The sequence below is a fragment of the Amblyomma maculatum genome, chromosome 8 (assembly GCF_055883805.1).
Source record: "Amblyomma maculatum isolate TAMU_Amacu chromosome 8, ASM5588380v1, whole genome shotgun sequence".
Lineage (NCBI taxonomy): Eukaryota > Metazoa > Arthropoda > Arachnida > Ixodida > Ixodidae > Amblyomma > Amblyomma maculatum.
In genome coordinates, this window is record NC_139351.1 from 18,583,245 (window position 1) to 18,590,385 (window position 7,141).

At 48.3% G+C, this 7,141-nt stretch overlaps 1 non-coding gene across 1 annotated transcript; it reads left to right on the forward strand.

Moving 5' to 3' along the window:
* Positions 1-1,370: 1,370 nt before the first annotated feature.
* Positions 1,371-1,669, forward strand: LOC146180651 (signal recognition particle RNA). Its single transcript, XR_014700491.1, has one exon.
* The last annotated feature ends 5,472 nt before the right edge of the window (positions 1,670-7,141 follow it).

Sequence of the window (7,141 nt, forward strand, 5' to 3'; positions counted from 1 at the left end):
TCTAGTACTGCAGAGTAGAGCTTAACGAGGAAGCGCTTAGGCGTTGGTGACCTGTGCTTCGAGAAAACAAAGGCGTTTTGAGCACTATGCAGCGAACAAGTCATTTTCAGTGCCTTTATTGCTTTTATTTGGGCAGAAGAGATGGAATGAATAGGATAACTGCACCGAATTTAATTCAAAACACCATGAGCACAACGACAAAAAAGGACTCGTGCAAGTGTTTTGTCTTATATTTTCATAATTCTATCACTAAAATGCTCGAACTGGGATAATACATAACTAAACTAAAACATTCAAAATCTTCAATAGGAAAATTTTGTATTTGAAATGTAAAAGATCACACAGTCTCTTAACAGTCTCTTCTGGCACGCCGTTCCACTGAAGCATGGTGCAAATAAGGAAGCTGCACTTAAACACATTTCACCTTCGAGCGTATTGATACACTTGTTCAGTATGGTCTGTATAGTGCAGGCATAAATATGCTTCTTATACATGGCACTGGCTTTGCATCTGCTGCGGTTTAAAGGGAAATTCTTTGCATTTGCACAGTATTTCTTCCTTAGGGAAATTCAGGCTGCTCAATAGTAACCATTTTTGCACGTAATACATTAGGAGGCAAGAATCAAAGCTATATAATAACTTGTGTGACTATTCGATATCGTTTAGAAAAATGAGAAAATTAATCTCAAATAATTTTATTTGTTTAAAGGGGATAACACTTTGGAAACACCCATCACCCGAATAATCTGTGAGGCAGAAAACGCCAATTCCCTTAAACAAACTTCGGGGATTTACAATAAGGTAAATTCCTTGCCGATTATCGAGTGGTGCTCCATTTCTTGCATATCGAAATATTCAAACTGGGGCCTCGTCAAGACGAAACTTCTTTCCACCGAGTATGATCCAGGATTTGCATATGCACGTTCAACAATGTTCGCTTCCATAATTTTGACACAAAGAGCAAGCTGTCTAGAGGATCAACTGTCTGAGATGTTAAGTATGGCAGATTCTATAATGTGCTAAGGCCATACAAAATATCGCGCTCTTTGCATTGGCCTCCCATCTTTCGAACGGGTATCGAAGCTCCGGTTTAGGACCGCGATTGGCGCTACCTAGCGAACGAGAAAGGAGGTTAGGCCGCTGCGCTTAGCGCGGCATCTGTTGATATCAAAACAAAACCAGATCGGAAGCGTATTTTTCAGCACGCTGACATTTCAGCTGTCAACCAGAACTGATCCCAGAAGTTTCCTTAAAAGAACATGAAAGCATATGTGCGCTGGAGACATCATCCAGTTAAAAAAGAAGGATTGTAATTACGAGGGAATTAGACAATAATGGATATAAAAACCAGCCGCATTGATCGCGTCTCCGCCGGGGGTAGTGGCGTGCCCCTGTAATCCAGCTACTTGGAGGCTGGCGTTAGAGGACGGGTTGAGGCTGGGAGGCCTGCCCCACGTCTGCCCATGTTGATCGGGTGTCCGCGCTAAGCTGCGCGCCGATATGGTGGCCCCGAAGGAGCCCGGTGGTGTCCAGGTCGCCTAAGGAGGAGCGAACCGGCCCAGGGCAGAAACGCAGCAGGCAAAAGCTCCCGCGCTGCGCAGTAGCGGGATTGCACCTGTGAATGTGCAGCGTGGGGTAGCCCAGACAATACACTCGAACCTAGCGCCTTTTCTTAAAAAGTAGCCATTGGAATTCCACAAAGGGCTCCAGCAAACTTTTTCCCATCTATCGGCACTTTATGTCACAATCTTTGAAAAAGGCATTGGCACTACGGCGTTCAAGCAAACTGCACGCGTTAGAATTTGTTTTTTATGTTCGCTGCCACATTTTTTTTTGCACCGTCCACGGGTACCGGCGTTGCCCTGTGATGCTTGGAAAATCATGTTTATGAGAAGGTATCACCAGAATTAATGTATTCTAGTATTACATTAGCATGCAAATCCATGACGTTTTTTCAATGAATTTGAGCAAATTATCTCATAGGATCGGAAATCTCCACACACGCACAAAAATATTACTTGAGGCTCTGTAGTCTGTTTTTCAAAGTCTGAGAATGTATAATGACATCTATTTATTCGTTAGGATCGGCTATATTACCTAACCTTAAGTGACGTCGTTGACAGAATAGCACGGGAAATGCGCGGGAAGTTTGCCTCTTTGATCAATTTTCGCTGATAAATATTATTGACTCCTACTTGCGTATATATTGTGAGTGCTTCACACATCTTTCATTTGTACATACCATGATCTTCTTCCTCTTGTACATACCATCATCACCGTCCCGCGGCGCCGGCCCCGGCGCGCGCTTGGGTTTTCTCCGTCAGATTAAACGTTGACACGGCATACCTTGCCCTGCCTTCACGACCTTGCCGTCTGGACCTGGCCTTCTTTCACAAGTGGTGGACGTGAAATTCGATCCCCTTGCTGCCTTGTGCCCTGCCTCTCGCTGGAGCTACGTTCCGGTCGCCGTTTAACAACTACCATCGTCATGTCGACCGACAGCAGTCCCGACCCGGCCGGACCCTCTACCTCGGCTATACCGCTGCCTCCGATGGTGCCCACACGACAGCGCGACCCGCCGCTGCTCGCTGGTCGTCGCGACGAAGACGTCAATGAGTGGCTTCACACTTATGAACGCACCGAATTACGCTCACGTCGCTGCATCCGCTCCTCCTTTTGTTCCCCCACCCCGAGCGCCACCCTACAAGTATATCAACGGCATGACGACAGCTCAACCAACGCCACCCTATTATGCACCTTGGCGCCTCTCTCGCCCAGTGTGCTATTATTGTGGAATTCGAGGACATATATCTCGCTTTTGTCGCCGACGCATTCAGAACGAGCGACGTGGTTATGACGCCTTCAAAAGTGACATACCTGCATATTATCAGCGACGACCAATTCCCAGCCAACCTGGTCGACTCTCTCCACCGCCGGTATCATCGTCTGAACCATGTGGGGCTCATGTATCCCGACGCCGGTCCCCTTCCCCATACCGCCGCTTTGTTTCGCCACTTCGACCAGCAACAACTCTCCCTGTCCGTAATTCGGAAAACTAAGCGATGCAGTTTCCGGAGGTGAAACTGCACTTTGCGAACTTACAAAAAGTCCTCCTCATTGCCCGTATAATATGATTTTCGTTTTAGCTGAAGGACTACCGGTCAAAGCTTTGATTGACACAGGGGCGGCACTTTGTTATTCATGCTGATTTGTGCCACCGTTTGCGGAATGTAACGACACCATATGATGGACCTGAACTTCGTGGAGCGAATGGCGTCCCTGGGCACCCTTCAGCAAAGTGTACAGTTCGAGTTGGTATAGACGGCGTCTGCCACCATGTGCAGTTTGCTGTGCTTTCACTGTGTGCGCATTTGATGATTTTTGGATGGGATTTTTTGTCAACCACTTCAGCGTTGATTTCTTGTGGCGACCTTGTCATCCATATTACAGAAAGTGATTTTTCATTTGACATTTCTGCACGGCATCATTCCCTCATTGCTGCAGCTGATACTGTATTGCCTCCACAGTGCGAAACATTTATTACCGTTGTTTCTGAACACATCACTGACGGGGATGTGCTCATTGCACCATCTCATCGTCATCTTGCACGTGGAATCGCTTTCCCATCAAGTCTTCTACGATTCCGCAGCAGCTCAGCGATAGTAACCGTCATGAACAGTTGCCGTGAGTCCCACAGTCTGCGGGTGAGACATTGAAACTGTGCCTGGTATATTATACGTGGCTGGAGGCCATCAATCGTGAGGCTATGCGTGCAATTACTTATCTTCCCCGCCTAACACCCATACCAGTACTTCAGGAGTATGCCCAGCTAAATACGCTTACTGAACTCGTTGATAAGCGGATGGCAAACAGAGCTCGCAAACAGTCTTTACAACTACATCATTTAAAGACACTACCTCTATGGTCGTACTGCCAGCTCACGGACAATCGCTCCACTGCTTCCCCGTCGGTATCATCCGCACATCTGCCTGAAGGGTGCATAATATATACCGATGCATCACATACTGCAGAGCGAGGAGTTACTTCTGTGTATAGTCCCTCTCATCCGCATCTCAACACTCACGTGACATATACCGCGGATACGTGCACCCCTCTGGCACTGGAACTTCAAGCAATTTACAATGCCATACATTCCCTTCCACCAGTTCCTTCATTCAATGCAGTCCATCTTTACACAGACTCTCTCACTGCCCTTAAACAGCTTAAGGCCGTTCGACGCACATTCCAAATAACACAGTCCATACATTTGCTATGTTCAAAGTACCCATGTCCTATTCGCATACACTGGATTCGCGGCCATGCTCGCGATCCATATAACATACAAGCAGATGCTATGACGCATATAAACACATCAGACGATCCACCAGCTTCCCCTCTTCCCCCAGATCCGTTCCTGTCCCACGTTTCCGATTCGCAAGTTCTGCGCCAGCGAACACGCGCTCTCATTCCTCCGTGTTCGCACCCTCTCCCCCGTAGTCTTACTCAGCAGGAGGAGGTGACAGTGCGCCGGATCCGGGCAGGGGCGGCTCTGACCCCATCTGTTCGACATCGATGGCGGGAAAAAGATCTACCAGTGACTGACAGGTGCCCTCACTGTGAGACTCCACCTGACGTCGGCGATGTGCATCACTTGTTGTGAACGTGTCCATCAACGACGCACATTAGGCAACGGATAATCATGAAGGTGGGCCTGCGGTGGAATCGCGATAGTGATTATGAGAAATGGACAATGGACAATCGCTATACTGCCAACCTTCTCGAATACATAAGCACAACTGGACTTCACTACTTCTTTTAACTTTCGATCTCCTGCATCCCATTCCACCTTTCTCAACTTATGCCTTGTGGCAAACTCTTCGAAAAAAAAAACAAACAGTTACCGTGAATCCCTCGTGCTGACTAAAGAAACTTCCCTGCCATGCATAGTGGATGCTCACCCTATATCCATGATGGTGCTCACTGCCCCGCTACCTCCGCAACATGATTCATCGCAAGTCTCTCTTTCCATGCTGTCAAAGACAATCAATCCGAACCTTATGCCGCACCAACGCCAAGAATTGCTGCAATTGCTTCAAGCCCACCAAGCCATTTTTAATGCCACTTCCCCACCACTGGGACGGACTAGTGTTGTACATCACCGCACCCTTACTGAACGTAACTCAACTGTACGCCGACGACCTTATCGAGTTTCTCTCTCGGAACGAAAAGTAATTGAAGAAAATGTCAATGACATGCTCCGTCGCGATATTATTCGTCCATCCACAAGCCCTTGGTCCTCCCCAGTAGTATTAGTTAAAAAAAAAGGACGGATCGGTACAATTTTGTGTTGATTATCGCGCACTCAACAAAATTACCCGCTAAGGCGTCTACCCGATGCCCGTATTGATGACGCCCTTGACTCTCTCCAAGGCGCCGAATATTTCTCGACCTTGGATCTCCGCTCAGGTTATTGGCAAATACCTATGCACGAGGACGACAAAGAAAAAATTGCTTTCGCAACTCCCGACGGACTTTACGAGTTTAATGTTATGCCCTTCGGCCTTTGTAACGCACCCGCAACATTTGAAAGAATGATCGATACTGTACTTCGTGGCCTCAAATGGAGAACCTGTTTATGTTACTTGCATGACATTGTGATCTTTTCGTCAACTTTTACCGACCATCTCACGCGCCTGAATGAAGTCCTCACGTGTCTTGCTTTAGCGGGCCTTCAGCTCAACACCAAGAAGTGTCACTGTGCAGAGAAGAAAATTAAAATATTGGGACATCTGGTTAGCCATGACGGCATTCGCCCAGACCCTGAAAAAATAATCGCGGTTTTGAACTTTCCTCGTCCGCAACGGACTACAGATTTCCGCAGTTTCCTCGGCCTGGCGTCCTATTTCTGGCGATTTATAAGACATTTTGCAACTATTGCTGTGCCACTTCATGAACTACTTAAAGCGCAAAGCCCTTTCGTGTGGATTGAACAGTGCAACACTGCTTTTAATGACTTAAAGCACGCCCTCACATCAGATCCCTTTCTTGGCCACTTCAGCGACAGCGCTCCTACCATCCTGCACACTGGTGCCAGTGGTCACGGTCTTGGCGCTGTCCTTCTGCAGCGCGATGCAACTTCGCGTCAGAAAGTGATTGCCTTCGCCAGTCGGACCACGACTCCTGCTGAGAAAAATTACACCATTACCGAGCAGGAGTGCCTTGCCGTCGTCTGGGCTGTTCAAAAGTTTCGCCCTTACCTGTATGGTCGGCATTTCACAGTTGTGACGCTCTTTGCTGGTTATCTTCACTGAAACATTTGACAAGCAGACTTGGCCGTTGGATTCCACGCCTGCAAGAATACCATTTCGACGTCATTTATAAATCGGGTCGCCACCACCAAGACGCTGACGCTCTTTCTTGCTGCCCGGTTTTGGAATCAGCCTGCTGTTTTTCTTCACAATGCATTTCCACGTCTGACCGTAGCCGACCATCGCTTCCGCTGACGCATATCACTGCAGTTTCTTTTGACGGCTCTGAGAACAAGCACGCTCTACGCTCACAGCAATTAGCTGATGCCTACTGCCAGCTCACCGTCGACCGCCTTATCGGCGCTTCGAACCCGCCCAACGCTAGGCTTCGCCGACAGCTTCGCAATTTCAAGCTTGAAGATGGCATACTACGCCACTACGTGTATTATCCTGATGGGACTCGCTGGCTCCCAGTCGTACTGCGTGTGCTTCGCCCACGTATACTAGCGGCTTTCCACGATGACGCTACTGCAGGTCACCTTGGTTTTGACAAAACATACGACCGCGTGAAAAGACGATTCTTTTGGCCCTGCCTGTCTACCACCGTAGCTAAATACGTTGCTTCCTGCCACCTGTGCCAACGTCGCAAGCGGCCGACTTCTTCCCCCGCTGGACTCCTACAGCCCCTTCCCTGTCCCGCCACACCATTCGACGCAGTCGGCATTGACTTATATGGTCCCCTACCTCTCTCCAATGGGGGTAACCATTGGATTATAACATCTGTCGACCACCTTACACGCTATGCTGAGACGGCCCCTGTACTGACTGGTTCCGCTGAAGAGGTAGCTAATCTCTTTTTGCGGTCAATTGTATTGCGTCATGGCGCTCCTCGG